This window comes from Manacus candei, unplaced genomic scaffold (genome assembly GCF_025592945.1).
Source record: "Manacus candei isolate 608988 ecotype Guabito, Panama unplaced genomic scaffold, ASM2559294v1 h1tg000050l, whole genome shotgun sequence".
Classification (NCBI taxonomy): Eukaryota; Metazoa; Chordata; class Aves; order Passeriformes; family Pipridae; genus Manacus; species Manacus candei.
The window spans coordinates 822,011-842,243 of record NW_026138098.1 but is presented as its reverse complement, the minus strand read 5'-3'; positions in this window follow the sequence as shown (position 1 = coordinate 842,243).

The window sequence follows — 20,233 nt, the reverse complement described above, 5'->3', positions numbered from 1 at the left end:
TCTTACCTCTCAATTTTGAAGTTGAGGTTGAGGGATGTGGTTCTGCCCCTCTAACCTGCTCTCACGAGACCCCCCCTGGAGTACTGTGTCCAGCTCTGGGCTCCTCAGCACAGGACAGACACGGACCTGTTGGAGCAGGTTCAGAGGAGTGCTGTGACCATGAGCAGAGGGGTGGAGCACCTCTCCCACGAGGAAAGCCTGAGAGAGCTGGCATTGCTCATCTAGGGAAGAGAAGGTCCTGGGGAGACCTTAGACCACCTTCCAGTACCTGAAGGGGGCCAATAAGTAAGATGGGGACAAGGCTTTTAGCAGGGGCCATTGCAAAAGGACATGGGATAATGGTTTTAAACTAAGAGAGGGTCAATTTAAATTAGATATAAGGGAGATGCTTTTTACAGTGATGGTGGTAAAACACTGGAACAGGTTGTCCAGAGAAGTGGTGGATGTCCCATCCCTGGAAACATTCAGAGTCAGGTTGGATGGGGCTCTGAGCAACCTGGTCTAGTTGAAGATGTTCCTGATCTTTGCATGGGGGTTTGGACTAGATGACATTTAAAGATCCCTTCCAACCTATGCCATTCTACTATTCTATGATTCAATGACCTTCCCTGTCCTCTCATCCCACCCAGGCAAGGCTCCCAGGCAGTCTGTCCTGGTTGTGTTTCCACCAGGAGATCCAGGCCCCATTTTCCACTTGACCTTTGCAAGCTGACAGGTGCAGCCAGGTCTGGTCCTTTCCAGAGGAAGAAGGGGGGAACACAAAAGAACTTATGAATGGATGGATCACCTGCAGAGATACTGATCCAAACACCTCACTGTGCTTAATCTGTAGCCTTTCCTCCGCTGGTCCTGGCCTTTCTGATCTTGGAGCAGTGGCTCTAATGTGTTTTCAGGGCAATGCAATGTATAAAAGCAGCTAACATGAGCTCCACAACACCAGTGTCCCTCGTGTATCCCATTTGATATCACTGTATATTCCATAGCTATGAAATTCAGCAGCAGAATCCTGACTTCATCCAGTGAAATACCAGCAAGCAGTAGAAGCACACTGCACGAAAGCAGCAGTGAGTGGGGCTGATTTTCCCTTCAAATCCTTCTAAATGAGGATGTGCAGCTTCTTTGCTTGCAATGTGTTGTAGGATTGAACAAGAAAATCACATATAATGAGTGCATGGTGAATCATCAGTCTCAGAAATAAGGTTGATTACAAACATCAGCATTATCAGAATGTTGAGGTCAACCTTCAACCTGGAAAAAACATTTAAAACCTCAAGATAATTACTTTGTTTCATAAAAAAGCAAATGGCATTAACTTCAACTGCTAATGGAGTAAAAGGTTCTCTCAGTCTGACTTCTGAAGTCACAGACTACTTGTGATATACAACACCTCTTCCGAGACCTTTAGAGGAAATAACCTTTGGAATGATGTATGGCACAGCCTAATAGTCTAAGAGGAGTCTTTTGCTGACCAGTCAAATAGTCGTGCACTCAGATTCCCCACATTTTATGATGTCACAGAGTACAGTAATCCATAAATCTTCAGTAAGTGCCTACTTATCTCTAAAACACCTCTACACATTGTTGACGTTTTTGTAGAACTGTAAATTCTTACTAGTTACAGGTATTTTAATGTTTCTACAGCTCAGATATTTACTGGTCTGCCTTGGGAAGAAATATGCTCAAGGCAAAATTTTTACTTTATTGCTGTCTGTAATAGGCAGATATTTTTCTTGCAAGGGATTTCCTGCAATAAATACCATTGTCATTCTTACGACTGAAGTTGTTGGCTTGAAACACCTTGTCCTGAAATACTGCCTCTCCAAGCCATTATTATATAATTACTACAGCTTTTGACCCAGTTACACAAAACATCCAGGGTGCAGTTCTTTTTGGTATTCCCAAGGAAAGGAAAGAACAAAGGGGAAATATTTATTTTTCAGGTGAAAAATGGTTAACTCAGAATTCCCGGGAGACAGGTACAAACCCCCCCGAGCTGTGTCTGAGGCCATGTGTGCTTTGTAGCCCAGCAAACACCTGTGTTAGCAGTGGAGAACAATTGCAAAAAATAAAAACAAAACCACAGTAGAAATGATCCAATTCCATTAAACCTGTCAAAGCACGGGGCGCCAAAGGAGTTGCTCGAGGCGCTGTGGGGGTGTCACAGACTGAGGAGACTTTGTTACTGCCTGGGAGCTCCACTGTGAGGCACAAAGAACTGAGAGGGTTGAGAGGATGGGCTCGAGGACACCACTGCCTGCCATCCTCAGCCATGTGGTGCTGCAGGGGCAGGGGCAGAACTGGCCACCACAGGAGCTCTTTCCTGTTGGATTTGGGGAAACACAAGGAAAACGAAGGGGAAGGTTCAGGGGAGGCAGTCTGGCAAAAGCAGCAGCCACGTTCAGCCCCTTTCAGGTGTGCCCACAGCAGTACATGCAGCCCATGTCTGGTTGCTGAGGTTGAACAACTCTGCTCCCCATCACAGAGCTGTCCAAAACCAAGAGCTCAAAATCCCTTCTGCACAGAGGAACACGGCTGGCATCACCACGGGGAGGCCTGGCATAATCTCTCTCTGAAAAACAGAAGCCTACAGATGCAAAATTACTTTAATATGTCCTTTGAAAAATCAAAAAAATTGCAGTTAAGGTGAGTGTGGCAGATGAAACTCATTCTTTGACCATTCTGAACTGTTGTTCTCTTTCTCCATTGCATATTTGCTCCAATACTGACTCGACAATTCTAATACAATACTTAAGAATATTACATTTTTAAATGCAAAAATGTTTTATTAGTGTACCAGACCTCATTGCAGTCGTGCAGTTTACTTTGTTTTTTAAAAAATTTCTTTTTTGCCTCTGAATTATGATCTTCCTTTACATGCAATCAAAAGTTTTCTTTCTTGTTTGAGTGCTGCAGCTTCCTGTTTGCGAGCACCAGAACTCACGCTCTTTAAACTGCAGTTGTTATTAATAAAGGTCTCAATGACTGACAAATCCCTACTTCATGCCTCTTTATTTTACCCATGGGAGCTAGTTAAGCTGTATTGTTTGATTTGTATACATTGATGTTCTGATAGCACTGGCCACTTCTGTTTCAGTTGGAGTGGAAATACATTCCTTGTTGGCTCCTTATTAAACATTTCTTGGCTAATTTTTGTGTCCACTCAGAATCTCTTATTTTCAAACTACTTAAGCATTGCTCTAATTTTTTGTAGTTTTCTAATCTCCTGTAGTCTTCTGTGTGTAGGAAGGAAAATAGCTCCCTTATTTATGTCTGATTCTCCCTTAACTTGCCCAGTTCTTCCAAGAAAGTCTCTGTATAATTACCGTGCCACTAAACCATTGCTCCACAATTCCTTAGAAATATACTTCTTATCTCCCTTGGAAGTAAATCACAGTTTAATCACCTGCCAAAGCCGGTATTAAGTGTCCAATTAAAAACCAAACCTTTGCAGCTTATCACTTTATGCTGTAAGGAACAGGTGCATTTTTAGGTGAGTCCTGGGCCAATTTCTACTGAATTATCTGGTAGGACTCTCACTGACTTCAGAGGGTGTGCAATGAGGCAGATGGAGGAGGATTTCTTCGGAGCAAGGACCTGTTGGATGACTCCTGAGCTCGGATAACTCCCCCAAGGCTCATTGAAGCCTGCAGGTCCAAAATTCCCAAGGATCTAGCCCTATTACATTCCTCAGCCATACAGCTGGGATTTTGCACATTAAGCAGAACTGGAAAGAAACATCATTAGGAAAAGCTGCAGGAATAGCTGGGGAATCCCTGAGGGGCACATCCTAAACAAGTGTCTCTGTCCCTGGCCCAGGATTCCTAGCTCTGTTCTGAGACAGTGAACAGTTATCACTGTGCACCCAGAGATGATGTTGCTGCCATTGCCTGGCTGATAAGTTTGGCAGAAAGTTTGTCCTGGTTACACCACTGTGACTGACCCATTATTCATGAGTATGGGCTGCCAGCACAGTTTTGTGCAAATTACACTCAGATACTGTCCCAAGAAAATATTCAGCCCATGTTGTTGGGCATTCAGGAGGGTCTATGCTGGAAAGCTGCTGTGTATCCCATCATTCTACAGTCACATTTGCCTTGCTCTTACTTGCCCATGTTTGAAGTCTGATCCCTGCCTGGTGCAGCAGAGCTGTACTGGTTCTTTTTCAGGGAAGCTCTGTATCCAGGGAGGTAACCAGCTGGGTTTACTCTTTATCAAACTTCAAGTATTCCATCACTCTGCACAGAGAGACATTACATAACTCACACTTGTGCTGTCCTAGCTGTGTGTCTGTGGCAGATTCACATGCAAAGCTCTGTGCAGCACGTGGGAAGTGCAGCATCTCCTGTGAGTCCTTCCTGGCCACAAACCCCAGCCCAGCCAGCTCCAGCACCACACCCCAATGGTTCTGAGCAATATTAACAACCCAGACAGCCTCCAGAGACTCTCTTCTTTTCCTGCACATTGTATTTCTGTGGTGCTGAATAACCAACTGCATGTTCTCTTCTTTTCACATATCTCCATTCTTTAATCTCTTGGGTGATCTTCAAACGTGATGTAGGATAAAAGGTAGTTTTTCCACATCCACAAAAGGTGTCATTCCACAAACAAGCCATTTTGTCATAGGATAGTGCAAAAGATATTCATACTCACTTAGTCAATGTCCTAAGGGTATGTCAGAGCACAGAAGTCTGTTATTGAACGGAAAACTTTGATTCTTCTGATTCATTCCCCCACTACAATGTACAAAGACCTTCCCAGTGGATGTTGTTGCAAGTGGGTATATCTGGGCCAGGCCTTGAAGATCCTGACTAAGGAAAACTCCTGCTGAACTCAAGCCCTGGGTGAGAAGTGAAGTCAGACCCTCTAAGTTTGTTCAAATAAATCAGGGCTGATTATCAGTGAGTGGTGAAATTGCCTTTTTTACACAATGATATGTACACGTTTGGTTGTTTGAGTTTTTGTAGTTACATTCATTTCAGTCATCTTGTTAAATGAAAAACAGATGCCACAATCAAGTATTAGAGCTCACAAAGATGGATTTACACATTTCTTTTACTGAGTGTTTTTTATCAATAATACACATGAAAAGGGTCTGGGAAGTTTTATTACATTAATTTAGCCACCATAAATCAGCACAGAATATAAAACTCATTTAAATTACCACCTTAGGGCCAACATAGGAATGATGAAGTGTTATGTTCCAACCCTTACCACAGATTGGGTGACAATCCTCTTTTTAAACATTGGTGATCATGAGTCCAGTAATGGACTTTGTGACTTTCCTTCTGCTCCTCCAAAGCAGAGAGCAAAGCAGAGGCAGCCCTGGTGCAAAGCACATCGATGGTGCTGTGTCAGCAGCTCACTGATGGTGCTGTGTCAGCAGCCCCTGCCATGGCCAGGGCAGAGCAGAGGAGCTGTGATGTGCACAATACTCAGGGTTTGCTCAGCCTTAGAGCAGCTCATGCTTTTGCCTGGGACAGTCAGGGGGTTTCCCAGCTGGGGTGGGATCATCTGGAAGAGTCTTCATGCAAAAGGGGTTGGAACTGCTGGGGTGGAGCCAGAAGGACAGACATAACCCATGGGTGAGTGTGTGCCACTGGTCCTCCCCACCTGTTTCTCTCCAGACAGGGTGGGATCTGCTGCAGCCCCTGCCTGCAAAAGCAGGCCTTGGTTCATGGCACAATAGCTGTAGCTGTAGGTCTCAAGCACTGACAGCCCTGGTTCCATCCCTGCTCTGCTAGCCAAGCTTGCTGCAGCCACAGATGCTTTCCTAATCCAGCCACAGCTTGCATCCCTCATCTCAGGCCTGCTTTACAGGAATCCCATTCAGCTGCATAATTACTGCCATGCTCAGACAGTTGTATAATTTCCTCTTGTGAATTAATAATAATAATAATAATTTTTTAAATTCACTATTGTTGGGGTTTTGCACCGCTATTAATTGCTTGCTCCCCTGGCCTTCCTTTGGAGATGGTCAGCAATCATGACAAGCAGAAAATTCTTGTTTTGTTTGAATATTGTCATATGTCTCCTAAGGCTCCTATTGAGACCACCAGTTTGTTCCAGAGAGGACATGTTCAATAACTATCAGATGATCATGAGTAACTGCTTTGTGCAGTCAAGTTAGTGGTCTAGAAGTGAAAGGATTTATTTTTCTGTTTGCTTTTTTAATCTCAACATCAACCCTCAGAGCCAGAGTTATCCCATTTTTGTCTCTCCATCGAGCTGTGGTTATACTGATTCGTCAAGATGGTTTGACATTCTTTTCCCTTGTCCTTTGAGGCCAGAGGCTTCTTTGTTCTTTAATATTTTCCTCTCCTCAGTGTATTTTAGGATGATTCTCTAACCCTGTCTTGTTAAACCTAATTGGACCTCAATCGAGGTGACTACATCAAATGTCATGTTTTCCTCTTCTCTGACCAGTACTGTAGCCACTTCCAGGAGTTATTCTTTTGGAGAAACTATTTCTTAGGAAGTATAAATGTTTGGAAAACAAATTAGCTCCAAATGTGACTAGCCACTCACCCATAAGTCATTATTTGCCTATTTTCCCAGGCTTTGTTTCTTGTACCAGTCAAAGGAAAGCTAAAAACAAAATATATTAAATGTTTTCGCAATGTAGCATCAAAGACTATAATTTTGTTCATTCACATAATTTAAACAAGATCAGACAAAGTGAATACTTGGAAGGGACCCATTCTAAACTCACAGGAAACCCAAGTATTTCAGGAACCGATGGTGTCTGTTCGAGATGGGCAGTTGGTGCTGAAGCGATGCCACAGTGTGGTTTTCAGACAAAATTGTGAAAAATTAATCAGTTTGAATAGATCCAGTCAAAATAAGGGAACATTTTGTGCACCAGATTTATGGTTTTGGTCAGAAGAAGTGAGATTCATTGAGCACAACATATCTTTTGAAAGCGCTTTCAAGTGGGAACTCGGTGCTTTCCAATCACTGAATGTTGTTCATGTATGTTGTTTTTTCCACTGGCTCTTCTTTTAACTGAAATGTAAAGCTCTTTTCTTGATCCCATGATACTTTTCAAAGTATTAAGTACACAGCTGAAGAAATATGCACCACGAACTAATTAGCCAGTGAAAACAAGCCTCTTTTCCTGCTTGTGAATTGTCTCAGCAGAATGTGTCTTCTACAAACATGGAAGGTTACAAATCCTGACACTTTGCTCATTTACCACCATAACATGGAAAGACAAGAATCTTTTGATTCAAAAGAAGAATGAGGCTGGAGCTGAGGGCTCCCCCAAACCTTCCTAAGGATGTTCAAAGCCCACAGTGACACTCTGTCCTCCTCCTGGGCTGGGGACACAACCAGAGGCAGCTGCTCAAGCCCAGCAAGCCCTCACGGGCCACGGGGCTGTGTTCCATTAGTGTGAGAGCAAGTCAGAGAGACAACTGCAGGCTCTTTCTTGTGTGCAACAGGCTCCTCAAATCCAACATGCTACATCCGCTGCTCTGGTGTCCTGGTGAGCTGTTACGTCACCCAGAAGGGAAAAATATTCACATTTGGATCCTCCAGACGCAAACCCAGGAGCTTATTAGTGAAACAGCGTTTGAAGACCTTGAATCACATTCTGTTGTGTGTTCTAACAATTGCCCAGTTGCACATCATACAACTTCAGCCTTGAGTTTCTTCACTTAAACGCCTTTGCACTGCTCATGAAAATTGCTCTTTGAAGCAATTGCTCTGTAAAGGCTAAATAAATGCCTAATTGCATTTCAGTAATGTATATTTCTCCAAAACAGTTTTTAAAGACACTCACAGATAAACTCATTGCCATTTAAACCGTGTCTAAAACATGAGTTTTTATTCAGGGTGAAATCCTGGCCCCAATGAAATCAATGGGATTTTTGCCATTGGCTTCAGTGGGGCCAAGATTTCTCCCTTGATGCACATGATATATTTTTCCTGACATTTAGAATGATGAAACAGCCCTGGTTCTGATTAGCCCAGGGTATAAATAGTATCAGTCAACTAGAGCAAAATTCAAATCAAACCTCAGGCATCTTTGCTGATGCCGCTTTGTTTTGCAGAGCTGTGTGCTCACAGAGAGACCCAAATGTCCCTTTGGAGTCAAGGACTTCATCTGAACCCTTCTCCTGGACTTACATTTAATTGTAAATCAATACATGGGGAGAAAAGGGTTAGTAATCATGGAGGCATCCAGTCATATGTCTTGTGACATACATTTCTCCAGCGTGAATTCTTCATTAAAAGAACCCTTGATGTCTCACAGCTTGTTACCAAATTGGGCCTTGACTCTTAATATAATTTAGATGTGTTTAAAATATGCTTCTAAGAAAAGCTGCCTCCACATTTATGAAAACTATATTCCATTATATTTGGCCGAAATCTACTGCTTGTTTTGACTAGTTTTATTTTTTAATATCTTATGAATATATTTTAACCTGTTGCTTTATGTTCGAATCAGCAATATTGCAGGAGGAAAACAACATATCTTGTCTTCTGAGACCATTCAATAAATTACTTACATATTGAGTAGCATAAAAAAATTATTTCTAACCTTTCCCTAAAATTTGGATTCCTTTTTTTAGACAAAAGGAGAAAAAAATAGGAGAACCTCATTGGAAAGCAAAACTAATGGCAGAGATGAATAGATGTTAAATCTAGGGGGGATTGTTGCAATCCTGTCATTTACTTTACAGAGTTAATCCACAGTTTCCAGGGCCTAACTGTGGAGTTTCCCTGGCCCACTCAATGCTGTCCATAGAGGATCTTCCAGATGGCTCTGGCGTGGATGGGAACTCCCCAAAGGGGAGCAGCTCCCCAGGAGTGGGGAGGCAGTGGCACAGCCCCACCACTCCTCTTGCCTCTGCCCCCTCTTATCGCTGCCCCTTGGTTATCTGCTCTGCAGCACACATGGGCTGGGAGAGTTCAAGAGACATGATAGAGAATAAGGACCTGTTATTCGCCTGCTATTCAGGCAAAACTCCCACTGGCATCTCTGAGCCCTTAAATAGTACAGCATGTTGCAAGTGGAATTGTTTATTGTGTTCAGTCAGAGCCGGCTACAGCCAGCTCTCACTACTGACTCAACTACGAAATCTCGCCCTCCTGTCATCCCACACTGCAACGCTCACTGGGCCCAGTTCTGTTTCCACTTAAGGGCTGGAAAAAATGGAGTCAAAACTGCTCTACCATCCTCTTCTTCTTCTGAACCCGGGCACTGTTGAAAAACAGTGAGAGAGCCTGAAAGATGAAGGCAGCAGATGAGATGCTGTGTTGGTGCAAAAGGCAGTGTGATTTACACAGCCATAGCAGCAAGGGATGACTTGAGCCTAGGATCTGCTTTTACTGCAGCTCACCCCTCTGAAATACAGCACACTAAAACCTTGGAGTAGCTCAAGGTGAATATTAACAGCAGTGTTTGGTCTCTAGTGGGCCAAAGAGATAGACTGTCCCCTGCTCTCCTGCTTTGTGCTCCAGTAGCATCCAAGCAGAGTTCCTTGCTGTAGATTTACCCCCAAACACCAAACAGTGGCTGGAATTAGGACCTAGGTATTGGAATTAGGACCTAGGTATTGCTGCAATTTACTTGGCTTTATAAATTCCCCTTGCAGCCTTAGTCCCACATACCACTTGGGAAAGCCGCAGGCAGCAGGTTGTTTTCTCGTTTTAGCAGTGTTAAAATTCGCCTGGTATCTCTTTCTTGCTAAGTGCAGGTAGATACACACTCTTGAGTGAATAGGATATGCTCCACTTGAGAAGTGTAGAAGCAGGTCAATAGACAACTTTCAAAAGGAACCATTTAGGATAATTACGCATCACATACACACCAGCAAGAGTTTATTTTGTATTGGAAGGCATGTGGTTAGGGAAACAATAGCAGTTTTTTCCCTGGAGAATGTTAATTAAATTGAACACCCTGGAAAACTGAACTATTCTTACCACAAATCTATAAATCAAACTGTTCTGTTTGCTTAATATAATGCTTTGCTATTCTAGTCACACTGAAGTGGGCCAGCCACACAATGCCAAGATATTTCCATGATGAGCACATTAGAAACACTGATTGACTATAGATCTTCTGGATGTGAGGCCAAACCCGTATCTCATTTGCTCCAGAATAACTAAGATCAAAATCTGGCCCATGCTGTTCAGATTAGTACATAAATAACACAAAAGGTTTGTGAGCTCTGTAGCAGATGCATTTTGTACTTGTTGTTTGTACTGGAGAAGTCCCTGGCAACTCCAGGAACACACAGGACTGTGCTGTGCTAGGTGCTGCACCAATACAGAACAAAAGGATTTGTCTGGTTTGCCAAAGCAGCTTGGGAATACCTGTGAGCCAATATTCATCTCTCCAGTATGTCTTCCACCAGCAAGGGAGCATCCCTCCATCCCTCCCTGACACAGGGCACAGCAGGAGGGCAGGCATTAGCAGGGGGTTCTGTTTGGTCCTGCCTTCTCAGAGGCTAAAGGGGCCCTTTTTTTAAGAGTTAGTCTAACTCTGAAGCTCATATTCCCAGATTTTATACCCAGGAGCCAGCCAAATTTTCATCTGGCATAAGCCAGATTTCCCAGCCAGGCCGAGGCTGGCAGCTGGGGATTTGGTCAGCTCAGCAACAGTCCCTGAGAGCATCACCTGCAGCAGAACTCAGTGCTGTGGTGACTTCAGTTGCCACTCAGATCTGTGTCACAAGACACATCAAAATACACTGCACACATGGGGTAAACCTGGTAAAATATTTTCATGCTTTCTTGAGTGGGCTGTGACTCAGGTTCCCGTGGAAAACCCTTGTGTACAGTTGTTTCCCTTTACACAGGGAAATGTAGTTCTTCCTCCCTGGAAGAAAGGTCATTTCAGTTCCAGCCTGCCAACTTGTTATCGACATCTCACTTAGGTGCTGACTGGAGTTTAGGTAAGGAAAAGATCAGAAATGTAAGGTTCTGAAAGGAGCTTTGCATGCACTGGGGAAATTTGTTTGATATCTGGCTGTGTGTTCTGCAAAAGCAATGCACCTGAGGGAGCATGTGTCCCTGAGACAGTGGTAAGCTTTAGCAGCAGTCATGTGCAGAGAAATAAAGGAGCCACAGCAACCTTCCCTTGGTAAATCACTTGCTGCACAAATCAGCAGTGGATCAGTATCTCCAGAAGAGGTTCCCCTTAAATGGAAATGGTCCAAGAGATGCATGACTGGTAATGATCCCTGTAGTCCATAGAAGATTTTCTGGGCCATGTTTGCAGCACAGTCTGTACCAGTCAGCAGCACAGAGATAAAGAGATTTAGCCTCAAATAGCCATGGAATTAAAAGGACATACATGTACCTTGGACACCTTAAACTCACCAGTGGCATCTCTGCTGTGCCAGTAGCTGAAAGTGCTCTCACTGTGGGGTCACCTGCATGGTACCCCAGCAGTGAATGTAAAGGTTTCTACACCAGCCATGACACAAAGCAGTCTCATTTATCACAGTGTGCAAGTCCTGTTCGTTCAAAAATCAAAAAGGTGACTCCTGCCTCCAGTCACTGCATGGCAGCTAAAAGTTTTGCACAGACTTCTGCATTCTTTTCCCAAGCAATGCTCAGTCATTGTCTTTCAATTGTACCTCATCCCTGGGCCAGAAGTGGAAGGGTTTCCAATATTTGACCTGATGGCTCCATTTGGAAGAGCAATCTCATCTTGAATTAATAATTCTGGTGACAGCGGATAGGCAGGAAAAGATAGATATTTTTTGTGTCCCCCTAGAAATGTAAAAACAAGTGGCAGAGTGAAACAAGGGCTATTAATGTGTGCACAGCTCTTTCGCAATTTACTGGCCTTCATTTGTAAGATAAAATGTAAAACCTGTATTTTAGAGCATGTGCAGTTACTGATCCTTAATATATAGCCCAAATATGCTACATATACCCACTGATATGGTTTAGCTGCTACCGGATTTCAGGGGAGTTCTTTTTAATTCTGTCATGTATGAATGTTTTGGGCTTTCTCACAAGATTTTCAGAAATATGTTATATTAAGGGAAAGGTCTGGTATAAATCACAGTTGTTCAGCCAGACATCAACCACATTACAGGAAAAAACAAACACTTCTTTCATTCTCACTTCTGACCCCTCCAACACAGTATTGTCCCTACTAACGAGCTGAACATTTTTTCTGATTTGTTATATGTAGCAAATATAGAAGCAATGAAAACCCATCTGTGTAATTTATTCATTGATTTGGACTTGAATCCAAGTGTGTTCTAAGTAGCTCTTGTCTGTGTGCATGTGTGTGAGAGAGAGAATAGCTCATCAGCAATGAAAAAGTCTTAAACTTACCTGCTTGAAATATTTATGAATAATGGAAAATAACCTGAATCTGCTTGTGTGTGACCCAGCAGCCATTTCAGAAATGGTTTAGTGTTGAGTAAGGGCCACTGGTCTCAGCCCTGTATTTGTGGTAAGACCAAAAGATCATCTTTTAAGGAGGTCTCCGGATAATCCTTTCCACTAAAAAAAAAAAATCAGGGAAGGCTGCAAAGCTGCAATTAAATAAAGCAAGCTCAAACACACTTTATATCTCCTGCTTAATGCTGAAAATATACATTGTGATGGTAGTTTCGTGCATCCTCTCTGATTGCAACTTTCTGTAAAACAACTTTAATTTTGGGACCATCACTCTTTCTACCCTGAGCTCTTCAAAACACTGCTGATCCCAAGTCACCTGTTAAAAACCTGTTTTCCTTTAAGCTACTCAAGGAGTTGTCTCTTGTTTCAGAGGCAAAGTAACCTTATAAAAGAGTTGTTTTTAAACAGTTGGTTTCAGCCTGTTTAAGTTTCTCTTTCACACTTCCAGCCACTGTGGATGTTTGGTTCAGGATTGGAGGGATGTACAAAGCTTCCCACGTAAACAGTCCCACCTGTGTGAGCAGGAAAGCAACTCTTTCCACACTTTACTATGAATGCTGGAGGGAGGTTTATGTGAGCAAAGTTTCTGGATGGGAAATGCAAATGCAGAGCTGCTGACCGGTGCTCCCTGCTCTGCAGAGACCCTCTGGTTCATACTTCCAACAGTCTGATGCCAAACCTTATGTGATCCAAATGAAGAAAGGGAAGAAAAAAGAAAATAAAATTTAAAAAAAAAAAATGGGGGAACAAATTAAACCACGGACGATATATTACACTCAGCAAAAGGAGTAACAGTCTGATTGAACACAGACAGGGTTCTCCCAGAAATCCTGCTTTCCTGATGAGTGGAACTTTAACAAACTGAACAAGTCTGAGGTAAGTCAGACTTTCTCTCCATTCTGCAGACTTTTTTTGATTTTTTTCCCCTGAGTGCTGGTGGCAACAGATGAACAGATCACCGGACTGGGTTTGAGAACTGCAGCCATTTACCTCTCCTTTGCTTGTTGCGCTCCAGTCCGGTGGCATCATTTAACACGCACTTCTGTCCCAACCCCCAGCTGGTGACACCCAATAAACATCGGGAGTGATCATAGATAAGTCTGCCTGGGTACGGCCAGGGAGAAGGGGGGGCTCATCATTTCAGGGGTAAATGTCCTTTCCCCTTCCTTTTAGCTTCTTCTCCATCCAGGCAGCGTGACCAGGAGCCTGTAAAGCGGAGTCCCTCCGGCCATCCATCCCTCAGCCATCCCGCTTGGCCGGGAGCGAGGGAGCCCCGGGGTCCCGTCCCCGCTTGCACGGGCTGTGAATCCCCGAGCCCGAGCCTCGGCTGCTCCCCTCAGACAGCAATTACGGCGGGAAACATCTGAATCAACACAGCATCATTTACTTGCAGAACTGACAGCCCTTCCACTCGAACTGGTTTAAATTAGTCGACACCACATTCTTTTCCTCCTGTGTGTTTTGTTTTCTCCCTTTTTTTTCCCCCTTTAAAGAGGGATATATAATTGCAGTAATTGAGCCAGCTGAATGCCGAACAGTCCTGCGGGGGAGAGGGAGAAGCCGCGGGCGCGGCCGGAGCGGTGAGCGAGGGAGATGCGCTGCCCGCCGCCCGCGGGAGGCTGCGGGGGCTCCGCAGGCGCGGAGGGCTCCGGCACCCACCGGGACGGGCGGCGGGGCGGCCGCCCTGCTCCTCGGGCCCGTCCCGAGCATCCCCGGGGGACGCAGGTCCGGAGCAGAGGGCCGGGGGGCCGCCGGTCCCGCCGGCCTTGGCAGTGTTCCTTATCCGAGACTCCCTCACGGGAACTTACCTTCCGGACACGTGCAGGTGGAAAAGTGGGGACATTAAAACAAAGTAGAGACATGTATAAAGACAGGGCCCTTCGCTGGCATGAGGAATGATTAAACGGAGCAGCCCGCGAAACCTCCCGTATGAATATTTCATGTGAAATGCTGCGATCGCCCCTAAGGTACAAGAGCCCTCCTTAATTAAACCGGTGTAAATGTTGTCTTTTACTCCTTTTTCATTTAAGTCACGGGAGACTGCCCGAGTTTTACCCTTATACCCGAAAAAGGAGCATCCCCGTTCCGCGGGAGGGGGGACTTGGCCGTGGCTGTGGGTCCTGCTGCGCTGGGCGCATCCGCGGGGCCGGGCGCGGGGACAGGGACCCTGGGGCGATGCGGGAGCCGACGGCGAAGCTTAGGGGATGGTAGAGGAGGGCAGGGACCAGCTCTGCGCCCGCATCTGCCGGCCCGGCGTTCTGCCGCCCCGTACCTCCATCCTTTCCCCGTGGTCGTCCCAACAAGACTGGGACAAGAGAGGGTTGACGGCTGGTGTCACACCCCGACTGCTGCCACCCAGCTTAAGGCCACCCCTCGCCTCTCTGACACCCTCGTGTCAGGGTGGAAAAGGAAGCAGAATGGCTTTTCCCGGCAGAGCGGCCCCCAAGACGCGCCTGTGCCCACCGACGGCCGGGGAAGGCCGATTGGGGGGCTGTGCCCCGCGCCCGGCAGCGACGGGGAGGCTGCTGGGTCCCTGGCAGGTCCCTGCCCGGGCACCCGGGGCTGAGCCTCAGGGAAACTTTGATCTGCAGCTGCAGCGGTTTCCATGGCAATGCGCGGGGTGGCAGCGGGAGGGTGGTCCCCGCCACGTAAGGACACGGCTGCCCACCCCAGGCAGCCCCCCGAGTCCCTTCCTGCCTTCCCAAGGCCAGGATCGGGCACCTGGGAAGGAAAAACACCCACTGGGGAGAGCAAAGAGGCCCTGGCCGTGGGGCCGCCCTGCCCGGTGACGGTGTCGCTCCGGTGGCACCGCTCCCATCGCCCGCCAGGACCCTCCGCTTGGGCGAGCGGGGCTCTTTGGAGGTCGCCTTGACTCGCCAGGGAAAACCGACAGAACAGAGCCACCCCAGCCTCTCGGGAGAGGTGGGAAGAGAGAGGATTTCCGACAGCCCTTGACTCTCCTAAAGACAAATTGGCGTGAATTTCCCAGTCTGTCCGACACTGAACCCACGACCCTTCCCCTGCTCCTTCTGACAATGTCCCTGCGACGCTTTCGTTCCGTCCCACACCATGACCTTGGTTTCCCTATATACATGACATTTCCTTCCTTCCTTCTTTCCTTCCTTCCTTCTTTCCTTCCTTCTTTCCTTCCTTCCTTTCTCCCTTCCTTTCTTCCTACTTTCCTTCCTTCTTCTCTCTTCTTTCCTCTCTTTTCCCCTATCTCTTCCCTGCATTTTTTCATTCTTTATTTCTTTTTCTCTTTTTTTTCCCTCTCTGTTTCCTAATAGATTTTAGTCAGTGCTTTAGCGTCGATCTGCCTTCCTATTATTTTGCATTCCACGGGAATTAAAATAAAATAACGTTATTCTTATGAAAATACCTTTTCACGGTTTATTTGAACAGCCGTTACTCTTCCAAATCATATCTTCCTCTTTCCTCCCTTTTCCGTGACTCTGAGCAGAGACATTTGGCAGCCCCCTGGGAAGCAAGTACGGTTCGGGTTTACAAACTGCTGCAAAAAGGAAACGTTCTTACTGGGACGAGAAGGGTGACACAGCAGATAACTCTCTGAAAAAGGTTTTATAATAATATTTGGATCCTAAACATGCCGTCACAGCAAACGTCTCCTCTCGACATACGTATGCGAAATAAAATAGCTGTAATCGTGTGGATTATAAACGAGATCACAGAAGAGTTTATCTGGGAATATCTCACTCTCGCAACCCACAAGAATGCACTTTCTTCCCTGCCTCTGATACCAACTTGCTGATCTAAAGATAAAATAACAGCCGTGGTTGTATTCCCCGGCCTTATGGAGAAAGTCAGGACTTTGAGCTTTCTGTGAACACAGCAAAACCACAAAAAGGTTGTTCAAATACTGATAAAGCTATGAGTGAAACCCCCAAAAACACGGAAATTCAGCAGCTTCTCACTACTCAGGCTGGGATCAGCTGCTGCTTCCAGACGTGCGGGACTTGACAGATGAGTTTCCACATCTTATCTGAATCTATTCGGGGCCAGGTCACCCATATTCATTCAGTCAACACTTTCACTCGGGAACTGAAATAGTTCCGAATTCCTCCTGCTTGTTTGGGGTTTTTTTTAACCTTTTTTTTTTTTTTTTTTTTTTTTTTTTTTACTTTTTAAATAATTATAAAGTAAAAAAAAAAACAACAACGTGGTGAACCCGATCATGGCTGCTCTTCTGAGCTGTTCCTTTCCTGCCCTGGAATCGCTGAAACTTTCCAGAGCTCCGTGTGTCAGGCGGGGGAGAGTGGAGCAGGGAAAGAGGAGACCACCTGTTTATCCTCTCCTTTCCAGGTAGAGGACTTTTAAAAAGGTAATCTCGAGCAAGAGTCTGGCTAAGAACATTGTTCTCTGGTGGGGCTGTCAGGCGACTTTCTACCCCCTTCAAGCCGCCAAGGAATGTTTTCAGGCAATTCAGGAGGCAGGAATATCCCCCGTGCCCACTTTATAGCCGGGCTGTAAACGCCTCGCGGAGGTTTGCTCACACTCAAATGGTTAATTAAAAAAACATTAAGGGTCCAGCTTAAACCAACAAAATCCAGGCAGCTCCGAGCCGAGTTCCCACTTGCCACACGAGCTGCGAGCCCCCTCCCCGCCCGGAGCCGCCGTCCCTCCATCCCTCACGAGGCTGCCCGACGTCCGCATCCTTCTGCTATGGGGCCGATGCTTCTCCTCTCATCCCCTTCCACGGGGAATCGCCACTCACAGCCTTTCCCGTTCCTTCTCTCACTCCCGTTCTGGACCAAATGCCGCAGGGACTCGATTTTTTTTGGAACCCCCTCCCCAGAATGTGAAAGAACCCAGACCCGGGCGGGAGGGTGTCACGGGATCTGTGCGAGAGCAACGGGGAGGGGATGTCGTGGCCTCTGCCCGGCCGGTCCTCGCCACCCCGAGCGGAGGACCAGGGCTTTTCTACCTGTCCGGGATAACGGGATGGGTTTCTCCCTGTTTCCCAAGGATGGAGCAACCATGACCGAGAGGACTGTGTGCCTGAGAGTTCCTTTGCTTCCCCCAGCTCCTGCCTCTGCCTTCTCTCTTATTTAACTGTCCTAGGGGAAAAAATCGGCCAGTTTTCCTGTCTGTCCAGCCTTGGGGAAGGAAGCAGGATTAACGCGGGGTAGACGACGTGCGGAGCATTGTCAGAAAAGCGTGGAGTTTGTTTTAAGACATCAAAAAGGAAGACAGAAAAGGATGGACACTACCTTCCAATACACTTTAGCTGGCTGGTGACAAAAACTCCGGGCATGCTCTGAATGCGTAATTGGTACCCCCAACTGAAAATTCCCTATCTAATTTGATATTTGGTGCTCAGCAGAAGCTAGCCTTCGTAAATAATATACAAAGTAAGAAACCTAATCCAGCAGGCTAGAATGTTTAATTCATCATTATGCGAGCTAATTGGAAGGTGATTATATGGTAATTGCTCATTAGTGGTGTATATTTATCGCTGTACCTTATGTCAAGGCCATGGGAATTGTGTAGAGTCTGTTCTCTCATTTCAAGGATCAGTTTCAGAAGCAGGAGCAAAACGGACGAGATCAAGTTCTTCCTGACGTCAGGTCCAGCCGTGGGCGACGGAGAGCGGGACTATAAATGCTCTCCCGGAGCCCCCGCAGCAGCCGGGGCTCCAGCCAGGGCGTGCGGGGGACACGGGGCTCCCGAGGCAGCCGGGCCGAGCGACCTCACGGCAGGGAGAAGGATGAGGAGGAGGCAGATCCCGCCTTCCCCGTTCCGGCCAGGGGAGCCACCTGCGAGGCGCACTGACCCCTCTGCGGGAGCGATGCCCGCAGCACCTCCCGCCCCGCGCCTTGCGGGAGACCCAGAGCACTGGGGCGGCCACGGCCCCCCCATCCCGGCAAGAGGGGTCCGAGGGGGCACCGGGGGGGTTCGCTCACAGCCGGCGGGTCGCCTTCCCTGCAACAGGCGCTAATTGCAAAAGGTCAATTAAAAGAGAGCCAGGGAAGGTGATTAATGGTCCTTTCCGTTTCAAGAGTGGGCAACGGGCTGGGATTCCCCGGCTACGAGTGTCCCACCAGGAGAGAGGCTGGCGAGGAGAGAGGTTACGGCTCGGGGTCAGGAGGTTCTCTAAACTCCCGCTTCCCCCTCGCAGCGGGACCCTTTGGAGAAATAAATCAATGGCCGTATTAGCTCCGAGCAGTTATGAACCGCTGATGTAGACGGGAGCAGGGGCTGGGAGGATCCTGTTCATCAGGGAATCCGGCCAGAGCTGCTCTGCCTGCTTCCTACCGGCTATGAGGAGCCTGGGTGCTAATTAGGGGGGACCGCTAATTTCCGCCGAGCCCTCACAGGTAACAGTGCGATCTGTCAGAGGAGGAAGGTAAATAAACAGCGTTTAAACACAACAAAGCGAGGGCTCCGAAGGCCTCTGGCCTCATCGCCCCGCTCCAGTTGCACAGAGAGGGGTGCGTGGGTGCGGGTTTGCGCCCGCGTGGGGGGTGCAAATCCCACCGGTGGGAAGTGCCCCCGGCTGGGAGCCGCCAGCTTTGTCCGAAAGGAAAGGGTTAAAGTCCAAGGCCGGCGGGGTCAGCTCCTGGACACGGAGCCAGCAGAGGTGCCGAGGGTGGGGATCCGGCCCTCGCGGGGGCGGCACTGGCGGGAGCCCCCGGTGCTCGGGGCCGCGGCTGGGCGGTGACAGCCTGAGAGGGGCCGGGGCCGGCAAGGGGCGGGGAGCGGGCTGCGCCCACCTTGGCCGGCAGACAGAGCCCAGCGATGGACGAGGCAAACCACGCGAAACCGGCAGGGCCGATTTGCCCGCGGAGGTGCGCGGGACAGCGCGCTCCGCCCCGCACCGCCCCGCACCGCCCCGCACGGCCCCGCACCCGCGGAGCGCCCCGCGCAGCGCTGCCGGGGGGGGGCCCTGCTCGACCTCCAGCCCCCTGCGCAGCCCGGGGGTGCAGCGGCCCAAATCCCGGCCTCCGGAGGGACAGCCGGCCTCCGGCAGCCGTGCCCCGGCTTTCCTCGGAAAGAGCAGTAAAAATCCACCCGAGTCTGCAATTCGCCACCCGAATTCCGCTCCCCCCTCCCCCACTCCTCTCAGTTATTTAATATAAAATGTATTTTTAAACACCCGCTCGGATAGCATCTCGCCAATATTTATATTTCCACGTTGCCTGGCATCCACTGTCCCACATTAGACTCTGCCTCTCTCTCCCTCTCTCTAATCCTGCCACTTTAAATAGATGAATTAATAAAGCAAATGAGGGTCTAATAAGCTGACTGTCCTGCCTATTGAGGCAGGGGGAGAGAGACTAGAAAGTGCGCCAAATTTGTTTGCAGTGGATCAAGGCTAGCCGCCTTTGCTTCACTTTCTTTATCTTAATTCCGACTTGAAAAGATATAATTATCTAGTTTGAACAGAGCTGCTATCAAATCCTTCTCTAGGCAAGGCAGGGGAGAGCTGGAGTGGATTGCAGTGTTCTGAGCCGCTTGGTGCAGCCGGAGATAGGGAGTAATGAAGTTGTGGAGTCCTGAGATACAAAGGGCATTAACCTCATTAGCATGAAACCTTTTCTTCTAACCATTGTGGGACCCTTTCAGACTCCTAATCCCCCCTATTTTCAAAGCTGGGTTTGTAATAAAGCTTTTAGGGTTTTTTTTCAAAGCTAATGGCATTCTCTGAAGATTTTATTGCTGTTACGCTACATAGGACGCTTAATTTTTTTTCCCTCTCTCCCTCTCTTCCCTCACGGTTAAAAAAAGAAAAAAAAAAAAGAAAAAGAAAAAGGGTGGAGGGAGAAGTATATGGTTCCTGCCGAAATAAGGCTTTTATCAAGATGGGAAACAATTTCTAGAAAGGCCCAAGTCTGCTGTTCAGCCG